Raw genomic sequence first — 18,359 nt, 5'->3', positions numbered from 1 at the left:
GCTGATTTACACCAGCTGAGGATCTGGCCCAGGAATTGCTTGGCACTGGAGTTGCTACTCTTTTGAAGCAGCATGGCAGGTGCATCCTGCCAATGCTCGCCAGTGCATAGGGTACATGCTCACGCCCCCACCATGCCCAGACATGACCCTTGTTGGGAGATGGAGTACAGCAGGCAGCTCTGGCCAGCCTTCCCCCTTTTGTTCCCTGGCTTTGTAGCCAGAAGGTGGCTGTCACACCCATTGTCTGCAGCATGCCACATTGCTCTCCACCAGCCCTGAAGAAATGAGTTTGCGGACAAACCTTTGGTGGATCCAGCCAACAGAGTGGTCATAAAATGATGGGCCAGATTCTGAGCTGGTGTAAATCATCTGTCTCTGTTGGCTTCAATGGATGGACACTGATTGACACCAAATCTGAGGATCTGGCCCCACCTGTTCATGAGATCCCCACCGAGGGAGCCATATCTGGAGCAGGAGATGGAAACACAGAAAGAACATGGAGACGTGCACATCCGGGCAGTGACAATATCAAAGAGGACGTGTTTCCAGAAAATATATTGCATGAAAAACTGGCGTGCTGCCCTTTAAGATACCAATAATAATCTCCCACATTGAATTGAGCTTTGTAATCAGGCCAGACTCTGACGCAGGGAGGAGAGTGCATTCTCTGGGAAGGGAGACAGGCTGACAGCCAGCAAACAAGGACTGGAACATGCTAATCTTCCAGCCTCTGCCATATGGTTGTGTCCAAGGTGGCTTTGATAATTCTGCTCTGATACACTAAGCTTCCTGCAGTAATTATGCAGCATTTGTAAACAAACAGGGCCAAATTCATCCCACCGGCAACACCATTGAAGTCAATAGGGATACAGCAAAGATTCATTTGATCCAGAGCCTTTTTTATATTCTATAATCTTTCTCAGATATGGGGAAGGATGGTTTTGGGATTAAGTCACCTGCCTGGGATTCAGGCTCTCTGGATTCAATGCTTGCTGCTGCCACAGACCTCCGGTGAGATCAGGGCAAGTCACACTGGGGCAAGTTTGAATGTCCTTACATGTGGGGAACAGCACCTTATTCAACGAGGAGACCCATTAAGTCCAATAGGACCATGGCTGCAGGGCTGGAATTTTTGGTCAACATGGGTAAGTCTATGAAAGTCTGGCTCTTAATGTTCCCATTCTGTCTGTAAAAGGGGACAGTAACACTGCCCCACCTCACAGAGGGTTTTAAAGATGAAGAATCCACTATGAGCCTTGGTGAATTGTTCCAATGGTTAATTACCCTCACTATTAAAAAATTTACACCTTATTTCCAGTCTGAATTTGTCCAGCTTCAACTTCCAGCCCTTGGATCTTGTTCGACCGTTGTCTGCTAGATGGAAGAGCCCTCTATTATCAAATCTCTCTTCCCCATATAGGTACTTAGAGACTGTGATCAACTCACCCCTTAACCTTCTCTTTGTGAAACTAAATAGGTCGAGCTCCTTGGGTCTTTCCATACGAGGTATGTTTTCTAATCCTTCAGTCATTCTCGTGGCTCTTCTCTGAACCCTCTCCAATGTATCAACATCCTTGTTGTATTGTTGACCCCAGAACTGGACACAGGATTCCAGCGGCCATTACACCAGTGCCAGATACAGAGGTAAAACAACCTCTCTGCTCCTACTCGAGATTCCCCTGTTTATGCAGCCCAGAATCGCATTAGCCCTTTTGGTCACATCGTTGCACTGGGAGCTCATGTTCAGCTGATTATCCACCATGACCCCAAATCTTTGTCAGAGTCACTGCTCCCAGGACGGAGGTAAACAATCTCAATCCTTTGTGAAGAGCTCAGCTACCCTAGTTATGGGAGCCACAAAACTACCTTGATAGACGGCTTGGATTTCCTCTGCTCTGTCTCAGACTAAATCCATCTTGAACTGGCTCTCAATGGATTGATTCTGACTGTTTTACTGGGGGAGATACTGACTGTTATTTTTTCTTGGAGAATGTGACATACCTGTCTTCAAAAGGGAATTGCTGCTCTGACAGAGTTGCACTGGAGTTGGGTGGTCACATATCAATTGCCAGAGTGGATCAGATCCAAGGTACATTTAGTCCAGTATCCTGTCTCTGACAATGGCCAACACCTGATGTATCAGAGGAAATTGCAAGAAACCCCACAGTAGGCACATGTAGGATAATCTGTCCTCATATGAAGGTCTCATCCTAACCCCTGCTAGTTAGAGATAGGTTCGAGCCCTGAAACATGAGATTTTATCTCCTTTCCAATAGTATTTTTAACATTAACCATTATAACCCTGGATAGTCTTGTTACCCATATAAGCATCCACTCCCACTTTGAATCTGTTAACTTCTTCGCCTCAACACCACCTTGTGGCAGTGTGTTCCACAGTCTAATTACACATTGTATGAAAAAGTATTTCCTTTTATCGGTTTTGAAATTGCAACTTTTTTTTTCATTGAACTTCCCCCTGTTGTCATGGCATGAGAGAGGCAGAACAGAAGTTCCCTATTTTCCATCTCAAGACCAAGCATTAGTTCATATACTTTTATCATGTCCCCTTTTATAAGTCCCCAGTAACAATCCCAGTCTTTTCATTCTCTCTTAATATGAAAGTTTTCCCAGGTCCCCTAATCATTCTCTTTGCCTTTATCTGACTTTCTTCTATTTCTGACAGCTATGGGGCATAGACCTTTAGCAGACACTGGTGGGTTACTTCTAAACGTCCCTGGTTTCATCTCCAATAGAGCTGAGTGAAATTTTTTGGTTGCAACTTGCCCCACCACCAAAACCAAAACATTGTGCGAATTCATGTCAAATTTCTGAACTGTTTCAGCTGAAGAACTTTTAAAAAGATCTTTAAAACGGAAACATTTTATTTTGAGATTTTTAAACTTTTCAATTTTTCTGACTTTTCATTTCAAAATTGACTTCAATTTTGGTTTTTAAATTAAAATCATGTAAAGAAGCTCAAACCAAATGAAACATTTCCTCTCGGGTCAATCGACTTTTTGGTTTGCTGGAAAAAAAAAATCAAAAAATGTTAGTTTCAGTTCAGCCTGAAACAAATTTTTCTTTTTGCTTTTTCAGAATGGCCAGGGAACCCGACATCAGTTCTTCACCCAGCTCTAACCCCTGACCTCAGCCAAGATGGCGGCCTTCACAGCTGGCTACAGAAAAGTCACTAGCTCTATGTCTCCCTTGGAAAGTGACGCTCTAGTAGAATAATGGAAACCTGAAACCCAGGACTATTTGGGAGGCTTTCCTTGAGTTAGCCCAGCATACAGGGGAAAAGAGATGGAAGCAGCAAACAATCCCTTTAGTCTGGGACAGAGGGGAAGGAGAGTTTACTGTGACAGAGCAGGAGGGAAAGTCAATAGAGAACTTAGTGACGGGCATCCAGGAACAGGTCACTTTTATCATGAGAAATTAAAACCTATATAATGGGGCCATCGCCGGGGAGCTGCCGAGGACCCTCAGCCCCAAGAGATACAGAAAGTGAGAGCTAAAAGGCAATATCACCCGCTGATACTTAGCCCCAGGACAGAGAAATGCCGCTGGGCAACCTAAATAATTCATTTATACCAATGTGAGCTGGGCCAGGTGGTTGATTGTACATAGAAACTGTCACCATTTATTCTCCTAGGCCTGTTTCAAAAGGATACCCAGGTTAAAAATAACTGATTATGAATGCAATCATTGCATTGCAGAGTACAGTTGTACTGTGGATTTGTACAAAAGGAGCTCATCATGTTTAAGCTTATTTTAATGTAGTATAGAAGCTTATGTCATGGGCTGGCTGGTCCCTTTAAGAGGAGTCAGGGCCCAGTCTACCCATGATGGGCTTATTCAAGGAGAATGAGCTCATTTCATGCCAACTGTAATCAGGGCTGCACAGGGTGTTTTGTTTGTTTGTTTGTTTGTTTGTTTGGGAGGTGGGGGCACAATCTGAAACTGAGGCCCCCTCAACCTTCCAGCAAGATTACCACTGAGAGGCAGCTGGGATGAGGGGAGCTGGAGAGTGAGCCCACAGTGCATTCTCCCCAGAGTGGTGATTTGACTCCTGGAATTGCCTCTCAAGGGAGGTTGCGGGGGCAAAAAACCTACCTGGTGTCAAGACTGAGCTTGTGGAGGGGATGGTATGGTGAGGTTGCCTACAATGGCATATGGCCCATCCAGGACTGCTATTGGCAAATGGGACACTAGATGGGGAGGGCTCTGAGTTACTACAGAGAATTCTTTCCCTCGTGTCTGGCTGCTGGGTCTCACCCACATGCTCAGGGTCTAACTGACCATCATATTTGGGGTCAGGAAGGAATTTCTGCCCAGGTCAGAGTGGCAGAGCTCCTGGGAGGTTTTCGCCTTCCTCTGCAGCGTGGGGCCTGGGTCACTTGCAGGTTTAAACTTGTGCAAATGGTGGATTCTCTGTCACTTGAAGTTTTTAAATGATGATTTGAGGAGTTCAGTAACTCAGCTAGAGGTCAGGGGTCTGTTACAGGAGTGGGTGGGTGAGGTTCTGGAGCCTGCGATGTGCAGGACATCAGACTAAATGATCATGATGGTCCCTTCTGGCCTTAAAGGCTATGAGTCCCATGGGGCAGGGCCCAGCTTCCTGCTGTGAGCATTGTGACCTGGCACCCGGGCTCACAACACCACTCAGGTTTGACCTGGCCTCTCAAATGGGAGCCAGGGGGAAATCACCCCTTTTTTCCTCCTGCCTGGGCAGTCCTGACTGTAAGTAATTAACTGTCTAGGTGGCTGGTTCGTGGCTAACTGGCTAATTAGCACGTGGACCTGAGAAAAAGCTGCCAGAGCTAAATTGGTGGTGGTGGGGCTGCTCCTAGGGAGACTAGTGTCCCAAGGAGACGAACTCCCAGGGACATGGGGTCAGGGGAGGACTGGGATTGCTGCCTGATGAGTTGTTCCAGGGCAGGGCTGGAAGGATTGAATTCTGAACACAGGCCCAGGAGTGTTGTGGGTCTCCTGGTCCTAAGAGAAGGAGCTTGTCTGGCATATAGTGCCCAGGTCCCAGGAGGAGAGCTGTGTTGAATACAAGGAGGATAAACCTACTGGACTTATCACCTGGGTGCAGGAGGAGGCTATGGGAATTAGCATCCAGACTCCCAGAAGAGGGGGTGGATGTGGGGGGCCAAAGAGTTTGTGCCCTGTACAAGAGCTAATAAATAAGCTGGACAATGGGGGGAATCTTGGTCTGAGTACTCCGGTCCGGGAGTCAGTCTCGACAAGACAGCAAATGGAAGCCAAAGAAGGCAGTGAGACTGCAGGTCCACTTCGTGCCACAAGGGGGCATGCTTAAGAGCGGTGCGCCATCCTGACTTGTGTTTACAGAACTGGAAATTCTGGGCAAGTTGGACCTCACGGTGTCACTTTTACATAGCCTGGTCCTGGCGCTCAGCTGGTCTAAGCAGGTCCAGAGCCATTGACTTCAATGGAGGGATACCATTTACACCAGCTGAGGATCTGGCCCAGTGTATTCATTCTCTGCATCATTTTGCAGGTGAGACATTCACATACTCTTTTAGGACCTTGATCCTTCCACCCTCATGCATGCTGAGTAGTGTCCTACCCAGAGGAGAACAGTCGCTCTGCAATGAATGGAAAGATGGTCTTGCATTTAAGGCACTGGACCAGGACACACGTGATTTGGATTCAATTCCTAGTTTTGCCACAGATTCACACTAGGACCTTGGCCTGGTCTCTCTCACCATTGGGAGTTAGGTGCCTAAATACCTTTGAGCTTCTGAGCCTTAATCTTGCTTTGCCTCAGTTGCTCATCTGTAAAATGCGACAACACTTCCTCTCCCCCATGTCTATCTTGTGCATTTAGATTGTTATCTGTGTAGGTGTAGCATCTGCACAATGGGGTCTCTAGGCGATACTTGCCATAATAATAAATATTGAGGATGAGGTACTGCTCGTTGTGAGTAATGCTGTCATAACGCGGAGCTCATTGCTGAGATGAAAGCAGAGCCAAGATGGGAAAGTTAAGCCCCCAAATAGCAACGGGGCTGGCTTGGCATAGTTAGTAGGTGGAAAGACTTTTTATTCCCACCCTAACTTGTACCAAGTGAGCAACTAGTAAAGGAAAAGCCTGGAAAGAAGGACAAAATGGAGAGAAACAGAATATTTGAACTGTGGCCCAATCACGTAGCACTGATACCATGGTACAGTTGCGTGCATCCACTGAAAGCTCTTTGGGAAATTGATTTCATATCCTGCCTTGTACAGAACAGAGCGCACTGCCAGTGCTTCAGAGCCAGTCAATAAACGATGCGAAGCTCACACCTGGTTCGCTTTGCAGAGATGGACCAGGAAACCACCAACCTAAAACATTAATTACAGCAATTTTCTTTTCGATCCTTCCACAGTGAGAGGAGAATGGCCCTGGTGGGAGTCATTCCAGTAATCCCCACCCTTCGCCTGCGCATAACTTTACCATAGCTCCAAACGCAGAGGCACCATCTGGCTACTTGTAACTGCCCAGGAAGAGACCCATTACATTCACCAGGCATATGATGGAACTAATGCTAGTGCCAGTATATGCCTGAGAAAATCTCTCTCAAATACATACACACAACCAGATGGGAAGAGCGGGACTTGGAGAGGAAGCAGAGGAAGTGGGGAGGGGAAAAGGAAAGGACCAAGCTGCTCCTGTTTTTGTCCCCATGATTCAGGCTGGAAGGATCTGTGAGATCCAGGGCTGCATGAAGACACAGGCTCCTGGAGTCATGGGGCACCATCAGAACCTCGGCTTTCATTTAAAGAAAAGTTCTAGCCCTCATGGCTGGGAAGAAAAGACTGAAATTGTGACCTGAGTGCACCCAAAGCAGCAACTTCTGCCTGAATCTGCAGAGAGCCTGAAACAATCACTCAGAGAGGGAACTGCTCTATGTATCTCAAGGGGGTGTTAACTCCCAGCTTCACTCACTGTTCTGGGGGCCCTGCTACCAGACCCTCCCCAGGAGACTCTGAGCAGCAAGAGGTGAAGATGACTCCCAGCCTGGCCCCACCATCCAAGCAGAGACATCCCGGCTACCAGGGAAGCAGTGGGGGCACCCTGACGCTGCTGTGCCCAAGTGAGTGGGGGCCCTGCTGCCACTCCCAGGAGAGAGAAGAGGGTCCCATGCTACTGCCCCTGGCTTTCTGGGAGAGGAGGCCCCGCCACGACCAATCCAACTGCAGAGTGGGCCAGGGGCCAAGGTGGGGCTGGAGGGGTAGAGGTGTCATGGTGTGTGGGAGACGCTCTTCTTCCAACCTAACTTCCTCCTCTTGCGGAGGTAGAGTAATTGTGTGGACAGAAGAGCACTCTCCCATCGGCATAGCGCGTCTTCACCAGACACGCTACAGTGGCGCAGCTGTGCGGATATAGCATTTCTAGAGCAGACCTACCTGCGTGTGGAATATGAGCTCTCCAGAGAGGTGCCGCTCCCAGCTTGTGCCCCGGGGCAGGAAGTTAGCATGTTGTTTACAAACAGAGGCAGGGGAATTGAGATAAGAAAGGGCTGGCAATTAAATTAAAGGATCTGGAAGCCCTTAGATGAGCCTGTAAAACAGGAATCGCTCTGCACTGGAGGTTTGAAGAGAGAATGCAGGGGACTCGGAAGAAATACAACAAGCCCTCTGAGCCAAGGTTACATTCAGAAAAGAGGGAGATGTGAGGGAGTAGGTGAAAAGAAGAGGCCAAAACCAAGGGAAAGGATAGCAGTGGGAGTTCCCATTCTACCTGGGGTATTTACGTGGCTCCGTCACTGTAGTATCTGAGTGCCTCACAATATCTAACCTAAAAGCAGCAAAGAATCCTGTGGCACCTTATAGACTAACAGACGTTTTGCAGCATGAGCTTTCCTGGGTGAATACCCACTTCGTCGGATGCAAGTGGTGGAAAACCTATCTAACCTATTTCTCCTCACAGCCGCACTAACACCAGCGCTTTATCCCCATTGTACACATGGGACACTGAGTCACACGCAGACTAAAGGCCAAATTTTCCAAGGTGTTTAGGCATCTAGTGGGATTTTCAAAAGCTCCTGGAAGGTGAGGTGCTTCGTAAACCTCACTAGATGCTCAGCTGCATCTTTGGGCACCTAAAAGGCTTTGAAGCTCGGTCCCTAAGACACTGGCTGGAGGTGATACAGGAATGCCATGGGGGGAGTCAAGCCAGGTCTCTGAGGGCTTGTTTCCTAGCGACTGGACCAGCCTGTCTCCCTGCTGTATGCTGCAAAAAAAAAGAGGACTCTGAGAGATGGGAGCAAAACCAAGGTGGTCAGTACTGCGACACGCCCGCAATCGGTCCCAGGCGATTGGGAAGGATGTCATGGCTGACAGCATGAAAAGCAGCACAGAGGTCTGGAAGGCTGAAGAAAGAAAGTCAGATGATAGGAGATCAGTGAACCCCCCAAGAGGTGGCAGATTCTCCCCCAGGCTGGGCTGTAGAGCAATGGCTGATGGGAAATGTTATGTTTTAACTGACAACCATCTTGTTTGATCATTTTTTGTTCTGAGTTTGAGAAAAGAAAGGAACGAGGAAGTGTCATAAGTATCAGATGTGTTTATGCCTCAAATTCTTAGGGTTTCCGCTATATTCAGGCCAATTCCAGAACACAGATCAAAAATTGCATTCAGAGTCCATAAAGTTGGCGATTATTGTCATGATTCGTGTTATTCACTGGGCGCCATGTATGTGCTCAGCACTGTTCAGAATATGCCAGTAAATTGTAGTCCCTGGATAAGACGGCTCAGATATTTACATATGAAGTGTATAGTTATTGAGCACATGTTAATGTCTATGCGTGAAGGTGTGGATGGCAATAGGAGTTTTACCTGATTAAGGACTGGAAGATTTGACCCTCTGGCTTTTTTCGAGAGGAAGAGCTGCTCAGAGCTCCTGTGCCTGTTTATTTTATTTTCCTGCTTGCTGTGGCCTGAGATACCTCAGAAGACTTGATTTTTTTCTCAACTTTAAAACCAACCACCCAGAAGAGTCCACATTTTAAATAGTCTCCTGTGAGAACTGCCACTCGGTAACTGGAGTGTTGTGTTCAAGAGCCGTCTGGAAAGTAATTAGCCTTTAAACAGAAGTGTGACTTGAAAGTGTCAGTGTCACTCCTGTTTAAAGTCAATTGCTAGTCTATTATTTGTAGTAGGGTACCCAGGCAGGTGCAGTATAAACTCACAAGGCCTTGTTTCCAAAAGTTAGATGATCTATTTCAAGCTTGATGAACTGCAAAAAGTAACTAGCCTAAATCAGGGGGTCTGAAACTTCATTCCACCATGACCCCCTTACTACAATTACTACACGACCCCAGGAGGGGGACTGAGCTTGCCTGAGCCCTGCTGCCCCAGGTAGGGGGGGCAATCTGAAATGCGCCCCCCGCCCCCAATCTGAAATGGTGCCCCTGCTGCAGTTTGTCCCATTCTCGGCTTCCGTGCTTTGCATAACCCCTCTCCCTTTTGCAGCGATGGTTCCCCCCCTTGGAGATGGCCTTGGAACAGCCTCCCGGGAGTGAGCACCCACAGCTCACTATGCTGTCTTGATGGGCCAGCCTGATGGCTTTTCTGCCTGTAATTCCACCTGCTGGACAGCCGCTAGCAATGCTTCCCATGATGACGTATCCCCCCTACCTATTGTGCAGTGGGAGCATCACACCCCTTTCCCCTTAGGGCACAGTGACTGGCAAGAGAACCTCCCAGAGCATGGGCTATGGAGAGACAGAGACAGCCGCCAATGAGGACTTCTCTCCTGATTTCCCTCCACTGGGCTCCTGGGATTTCCCTCCTCTACCAAGGTTGCCCTTCTCTCCATCTCCAGGGATCCAGGGGAAGGGGCATGTTCTGGATAAGGAAAGAGGGAGGAAGAGACTCAAAGGGGAGAAGGCAGGAAGCAGGGAATTCTCCCCCAGGCCTATCTCAGTCAGATGTCCCACAGGCTTCACAGACGGTGCAAGTCTTAGTCAACTCCCCTCTTCTCTTCTCCTCCACTTTGACCACATCAACCCTCTTCAGCAACGAGTCCCCCGTCCCAGCTCCCCCAAGATCTGCTCATGCATCTCATGCATCCCCATCTCCCAGAACTTCTGCCTCTGCTGCGGGCTTGCTGGCAGGCTGCCTTTCCAGCAGACTTTTCCCCACTCACCCACCCATGATGGCTGGAGGCACAAGCCATTGTTTTCTGACCGTAAGGCGTGTTATAAAGCTCGTCTGGGGTGGATGGAGCCTGCCCGTGGGGCCAGCTTCAAAGCCAGAAGGGGCCCATCTCCTGGGTGGGTTCTCATGAGATGGTAGAAACCTCACCAGAACAGCTGATCCTGTGGCATTCCCAACATGTATGATGGTGAAGGTTAGGCTACCCCCCATCACCCAGGCTCTCCTCTACCAAGGATTTAATGGTTCCAGCATGGGGATTACAGGGCTCCTACCATATAACCCATAACTCAGAGTAGGCTTTTCTGAGCCAAACCCCCCGAACCAGGTCTCCGCTTGCTCTAAGTCCTACCCTCCTCTCCCCTGCGAAAGGGGGGATCTCAGCCCACGAGAGCCACAAGGACTCACCCTATTCCTAAGCCCAACACCCGTCATCAAAAACCCAGGCTGTTTACCTCTGGGAACTGTTCATTTTATCCTTTGAACGGCACTGGAAACCGGCTGTGAGTGACGACGAACTAACAACCCAACCCAAGCACTTCCGTTAGGTACTAAGCACGTTCCTACTTAACCACTGTGGTTAGAGGGCAAAAAACTCCCCACTCCTCTGCCAGTCGGCCTGTAGGAGAAAGCGATTCCTTCCTGTCCCCCAAATGGGTAATCAGCTAGGCCCGCAGCATTTGTCAGGCCAGGTTCCCGTTCCTGTCTCGGGGTAGGGAATAGAGGGGCTGCTGGAATAGAGCTAAAAGAGGCTCCATGTGGCCCCCACTCCAGGTTAAATCCTGGCAGCTGGGAATGCCGGTCAATCAGCTCCCCTCCTCCCAGCTGGCCAGTGGGTGCCAGAGACTCCAAGGAGTGGGAGAGCTTCCTGGTGTCCCTCCCTCCATTACTGCTGGGGCTGTGTCCCCCCCTCCGCCACACACACACACACACACACCTCTTGAGGCAGCTGGGTAGCTTTCATGTCAGTTTTGCTGAATAGTTCATGTTAAAAAAAATTCCTGAAAAAGTCAAAATGTTTCATTTCAGCAATTTCAAGATGAGAGGTTTTGCTTTTTTGCTTTGAAACGACTGTGTTTCAAAATTCTCGTCAAGTTTAATTTTTTTTAAATGCAAAAAATATTATAAAAAACTTCAGAGAGTCTGATATATAAAAAATGTGAAATCGGAAATGTTTCATTTGAGCCGAAGTAATTCCCCCTCCCCCAACTTTTTGGTTTAGCCAAAAATTTCGAAAAAGCTCATTTTCGGTTTAATCCGAAGTGAATTTTCCCCCACGACTTTTCAGAATTGCCAGCAACTGGAAATGCATTATTCGCACAGCTCTGCTTTTGGCCTCTTGTGATTCTCTTCTGACGCAGGCTCGGTTTCTAAAAATGGAAGTATTATTTGTCGGGTAGTTTAGAATAATAATTTTCAGCCCGAAATTAGAATTTTTCAAACCAAAAAAAGTGTGTCCAAAAATGGCCATTTTTAAAAAAGGAGGCTTGAGTTTTTGTGCTGGGTTATTTTTATAAAACCAGAAACATTTGGTTTGCAGGGTTTTCTCAATTTTTCCTCTTCTCCCCACCTTTTTCAGTGTCAAAATGGAAAAAAGGAGGACAAAGAGGAAAACTCAAATGTTAAAGATATTTTATGAATTTCTTTCTTAATTGGTTCTTTTGAACATTGCTAAGACAGACTGTGGTGTTTCTTTTTTCATTTCGTTGAATTTTGCCGAGTTCAGCAGAGAAACTCCGGGGAGGCGGGGGGAGAGAAGAGAAAAAGAGAGCGCTACACACATAAATCAATTGAAGCCACAGTGGAAAATGGGCTTCGTTCTGAATTCTTGTGCTGGTCCATTTGCGTCTTCACCAGTCATTATGCGCGAGTGGCCACAAAGGTCACATGGGACCCTTTCTGCCCGGATCACTAAGGTTTTTAAACTAGGCGTGTAACCATGTCTACGCTCCCTTCACACCCACCGCCTGGTTTACAGTGGGGAAATATCCAGAGAGACGGGCTGTGCTCCACACCAAACCCAGCCCAAGATCCAAGGAGGCTAAGCAAAGGAGTGACTCCTCATTTATTCCCCCAATCAGTCAAAGAAGAGAAGGGCGCAGCTTCACCCACAATGATTGGCATTTTTTCTGTTGCTATGCGACTTACATCAGAACTGAAGGCAGAGGGACTGGGAACAGCAGATCAACCACCACAGGAGATTAAGAGGAGGACCAGCTAAAACAAGGAAGGCTCTGGGCCAAATTCTAATTTCAGCTACCCCCACTGACAGCAAATGGTAATTCAGAGCCGACGTCAGCCTAACTCCTTTCCATGGGCTGGGATACAGGATGTCTTAGGTATCTCTAATGCACAATTTATTTTATTTAGCCCAAGTGTTCAGAATAAAATCCATTTTCCATCCTGGCTTAAATTGATTTGTGTGTGGAGTGCTCACTCGCACTCCCCTCTCCATGGAGTTTCTCTGCTGAACTCTGCAAAATGCTAATAAATGACATTAATGGCGGAGGATATGCTTGTAATGAGATAATTGCACCATAAGGCAGACACAAGGAGCAGCCAAAGCCCTTCCAATCTTCCAGAGGTTATGGACGTGTCTTGCTAATCGCGCTCGCTGGGGCTGGCTAATTGATGTTATTGAAACTGCAGACTGTGGGACAAATTGTATTTCTGATGTGCTGAACGAAGATGAAATTAGGAGCTAGAGACATTGAAAAAAACAGTTTCAGATCACACATGATTCGTGCAATCTTCCACTTCAGAATATCCCCCAGCTAATCGTAATACTCCCTTCGTCTCAGGCAGCTGGATCAGGTCAATGAACACACCCCAAAGTCCTCATTCTTAGCATTCACAGAAACGCCTCATCTTGGGAGAGGCAGCAGCTGAGGATGGCGGGTTTTTGTTTTTCAAACTAGCAAGTTGATTGTAATAAGCTCCTGCTGTACACTGTCACTGAGATGAATAACAACGTTGTAGGAACAACGCCCCCGCCCTACCGCGCACACAAGGTGTGTCCTACCACACACATTGCAATCTAACCCCATCTGTCACAGGGCTCCGCGGGAGATGAAGGCCCAGCTCCTCACAGGTATGTAGGCACCGGACTCCCCTTGAAATAAAAGCAACTTGCCCAAGGTCACCCAGGAAGTCTGTGGCAGAGAAGGGAACTGAACCCCTGGCCCAGCCTTCCTCTCCAGGTGACCAGCACAAAACTCAAGCCCTGCTAGGAACATATGCTAGGATGGATGCAGTGTTGTTGTAGCCGTGCTGGCCCCAGGATGACAAGCCAAAGAAGAGCCCCGTGTGGCTCGAAAGCTTGTCTCTCTTGCCAAGAGAAGTTGGGCCAATGAAAGACATTCCCTCACCCACCTGGTCTGTCTAGTATGTTAATAAGGACTGATACTACATAACGGGTAATAATGCCCAGCATTAAGCTTGGAGACAGCACAGAATGATATTGGCCCTTACAAAAATCAGGCTGCGATTTTCAGAGCCACTGAAAGGTTTGAGCTGCCCCGTTCCCATTAGAAAAAAGTGGGATTTGAGTGTCCATATCCTCTAGTCTGCTTTGAAAATGCCATGCTTAGGTGCGGTCACTTCGCTACCGCACAGATCCACGCCCCGGAAGCATCTGGAAATGACCGTGAGAAGCCTGGTGTTCCTAGGTCAGTAACAGCACAACATCTCCAGCTCCAGCATCGTGGCTGCCCTGCTGACTAGAGTTACTACATGTTCTTGTAGAATTTTCTTCTAATGGGCCTCATCTTTCTATGGCACCTTTAATTCAGGGAAGTGTCTCAAGGGCCAGTGGTCACTTCAGGGTAGACTGCAGAAGCCTTTTAGCATGGCAGAGGGCGCATTTTTGTTAGGAGGGAGATTCGTATCAATCAAGTAGTGCTTAAGGGCCAATCAAGAATGGGGTCCCATGGTGCTAGGTGCTGTACAAACACACAGTAGTAGATGGTCCCTGCCCCATCAAGCTTACAATCGAAATAGACCAGACAGACCCAGGCTGGGGGCGGGGGAAGGGCTATAACACACAAGCAGCATGAGCATGTGACGGCAGCACACGGTACGTTGGCCATGTTTTTTGGAGGGTGGGTTTAGTCAGGAGGGGAGCAGCCAAATGGAAAGACAAGGAAAGGGAGAGGGAGGGAGGTGAGGGGAAGGGCTTAAGGGGGACACGTGTGGAGTGGAGCTGAGCTGAGGGGCAAACAGCCAGTCAGCACAGGGCAGAGAGAGTCCAGTCGGAACGGTGGGAAGTTCTCGGAATGGCCGAAGGTCCCTGCTTTGGCTGGGTCTGCAGCTGTTCCTATGGCTAGAGTCTCCGGCTGGCCCCTCCCTGCAGGTTTTCTCCGAGGCCACATGGCAGTGGGTGGAAGAAGAGGGAGAAACCACCTAGCTCCTAGCACCCCCAGAGTGCATGTGAGGTCTGCCCTGCACAGTTCCAGGTTTCAGGGAAAGAGGGGGCCCCAGGTAGGGCCCTTCCTCCCCAGATGAAGGATATTGTAGCAGCAGAAGGTACAAGGGGAATTAACCTAGGCAGAACATCTTAGCTGAAGTTCGGGCAGAAGTAGGGTTGGTTGCTTTGCCAAAATTCAACCTAGATTTTAGTGGCAACAAAAAATGCCACTAGAACTTTAGTGCCCACAAGTGTGTGGAGTCTCTGCTTTACGACTCTCCCGTCTAGCACGGTTCTGGCACACTGAGGCAGCACCAACTTGGCCTGCCAACTCCTAAGTCACTACACCGCTTTCTTGAGCACCTTGGTACTGCCCAGCTCTGACCTGGCTTCGCTGGTGAGACCTGAGGTGATGCCAGCATGGAGCATTACAGATCCATAGAATGTCAGGGTTGGAAGGGACCTCAGGAGGTCATCTAGTCCAACCCCCTGCTCAAAGCAGGACCAAACCCAACTAAATCATCCCAGCCAGGGCTTTGTCAAGCCTGACCTTAAAAACCTCTAAGGAAGGAGATTCCACCACCTCCCTAGGTAACCCATTCCAGTGCTTCACCACCCTACTAGTGAAAAAGTTTTTCCTAATATCCAACCTAGACTTCCCCCACTGCAACTTGAGACCATTACTCCTTGTTCTGTCATCTTCTACCACTGAGAACAGTCTAGATCCATCCTCTTTGGAACCCCTTTCAGGTAGTTGAAAGCAGCTATCAAATCCCCCCTCATTCTTCTCTTCTGCAGACTAAACAATCCATAGTACGTCTATTAATTCTCTTGTAAGGTAATCCTTGTGTTGTGTTCTTTGCAGTAGATGGTTTAGACACCCAGGTCAATTCAAGATGTATGTAGAGCAAGATGTGTGTATTTTGCTGACTTGTGGCCTGCAGTGGTTAGCTAAACACTCCAAGCACTCTTTCCCCAAAATTGCTATTTTTCAATTGGCTGCTGCACTACATGGGAGGGGCATCTGGTAATTCTGACTAGATTAAAACACCTGTGTCCTGGGGGAACTGGAGCATAGCCTTTCTCTTTCTGCTGGCCAAGACAGGTGGCAGGAACCATAGTTCTCTGCATAATGGTCTGGCAGCCTGAGATCTCATCTTGCATTTCTTGCACATGCAAAACTTCCAGACGGGTGTGCAGAAATGTAGGATTGAGTCCCCTTGTAGCATGGCAAATGCTTGGAAACCACAACTATGTGTTGTATGATAGAGCCCCAGCAAGTCCTTTGGGAACTCTGTCTGTTTGCAGCATATTCCTCTCCCTGTTGTGGTTCTTCGGCTGCTATACATTACTTTTGAATTGGGGATATGAATAACTGTTCCTCTGTAGCTTGCTTTACTCGCTATTACTCATCAGAGCACTGTAACAGAGCGTGCTGGAACGCAGAGCGCTTCTGCTGTCTCCCTGTGCGGTCAGGTGCAAGGCACCAAGAGGTGAGTTATTTCTGCCCACTCACTCTGCTTCACAGACAGACCAGGTAGATGCTCCCAGCTCCAACCCAGGGGCATAAGAGGTTTGCGTTTCTCTCTGATGGATGGGAACTAGGGGCAGAGACAAAAAGGGTCTGGCAGGGAAAGACTGTAAGACCATCCAAGCTAATGAAAAAGCTCATGCTGAGGTTTAAGTTTTCTTTTGTTCTGTAAAAGTTAACAATAAAGGCAAAGCCCAGCAAGGAGTAGATTTGGACCAGACACATGGAGCACGTTAGGGAGTAGGGTGAGAATACCCCCTGCTTATAGGTGCTTGGTAATATACTATCTATCTAGGGTACTTAGGTGGTCCCCATCACCAGGGTATCTGAGCACCCCACCAACATTTTAAACATACACATCCTTACAACATCCCTGTGAGGCGGGGAAATGTTTACGAGCTAAGTATTATTATTCCCATTTTCCAGATGGAGAATCGAGGCACTGAGAATCATAGAAATGCACGTCTAGGATGGATCTTGAGAAGTCATCAAGTCCAGCCCCTTGTGCTGAGGCAGGACCAAGTCAACCTAGACCATCCCTGACAGGGGTTTGTCCAGCCTGTTCTTAAACACCTCCGGTGACGGGGATTCCACAACCTCCCTTGGAAGCCTGGTCCAGAGTTTCACACGTACAGTTAGAAAGTTTTTCCTCATATCTAACCCAAGTCTCCCTCCCTGCAGCCTAAGCCCACTACTTGTCCTACCTCCAGTAGAACCGGAGAACAATTGATCACTGCCCTCTTTGCCCTTGGTTATCCCTCAGTCTCCTTCTCTCAAGACTAAACATGCCCAGTTTTTCTAACCTTTCTTTACAGGTCAGGTTTTCTAAACCTTATATCATTTCTGTTGCTCTCCACTGGATTCTTTCCAATTTCTCCACATCTTCCCAGCACTGGACGCACTATTCCAGCTGAGGCCTCACCACTGCTGAGAAGAGCAGAACAATTGCCTCCCACGTCTTATATACAACACTCCGGTTAATACATCCCAGAATGATATTAACCTTTTTGTAACGGCATCATATTGTTGGCTTCTATTTAATTTGTGATCCAGTATAACCCCCCCAGATCCTTTTTAGTATTACTGACAAACCAGGTATCCCCCTATTTTGTAGCTGTGCATTTGATTTTTCCTTCCAAACTGCATTTATCTTTATTTAATTTCATCTTGTCGAATTCCGACCAATTTGTCAAGGTCACTGGGAATTCTAATCCTATCCTCCAAAGTGCTTGCAACCCCTCCCAGCTTGGAGAGGCCAAGCAACTTGCCCATGTCGGAGAAAAACATAGTTCTCACTCTCTTGTTGGGTGCAGCAAAGTCAGATACTTTATTCTCAAGCAATTGCATAGAGGGAGAGTGCGCGCTAGGACACAGGGTTTCACCCTCCTAGGCAGGTCTCTCTCCAGGTAAACAATTGCAGCAGCATTTATACCTTTTGTTACATACAATAATGAGCATCAGCTGCATTTTGTTTATACACAGGTCATCCTGATATCTTATTTTTCACATCTATTTAGACTCTAGTCTACATTCCATATCTACACAAGGTTGCAACAACTTCTCACACAGTTCTTTCCCATTCGCCTCACACAATCCTCGCTTCTACAAATCTCGTGTTATTAGGCTAATAGCTAGCCTGACTCTTGTTAACAGAGGTGACTGTTTGCATTGAAATCTCCTTCAAATCCCTGTCAGTTCTTGTTCTACTTCCACACCCAACATCACACAGGAAACCTATGGTAGAATAGGGGGTCAGGTTGTGACCCCTAACTCAGAGGGTAGCACCCTAGCCGTCACATCATCCTTCCTCTCCAAGGATGGTTCTTCCACTGGGGACAGGCAGAGCCCCCCAGGCCATGGTCCTGTGTTACCTTGGAGGGAAACTAATTTTGCCCTCCTCTACTGGAAAACTTTGGGGGAAAGAGCGTTATTAAGGTTGCAAAGTCATGTACTCAGAAATTCGGAAATGCAAATGACCTGAACTCTGCCCTGTACTGACCCATCCAATGACCATCTGCTTATGAGGAAGGCATCTGAGTGTGTGTTCTCAAGGTGGACGACAATGAGTTGTTAAGACACATTAGATGTTTTCTTCCTTTGCGACAGGGAAGAGTTACGTAGGCGCACTAACCATGCATTTCCTTACACCATTCCTGTAACCTAATTTACCCTACATTACTGTAAGAGGGTGCACCTGCCTCATAGTAGCCTCTGCTGGCCAAGGGTGGCGCTGTGGTACCCTGCCTCAGTTTCCCC

This window comes from Mauremys reevesii, linkage group 6, assembly GCF_016161935.1.
Source record: "Mauremys reevesii isolate NIE-2019 linkage group 6, ASM1616193v1, whole genome shotgun sequence".
Lineage (NCBI taxonomy): Eukaryota > Metazoa > Chordata > Testudines > Geoemydidae > Mauremys > Mauremys reevesii.
Note: the sequence above shows the minus strand (reverse complement) of the source record.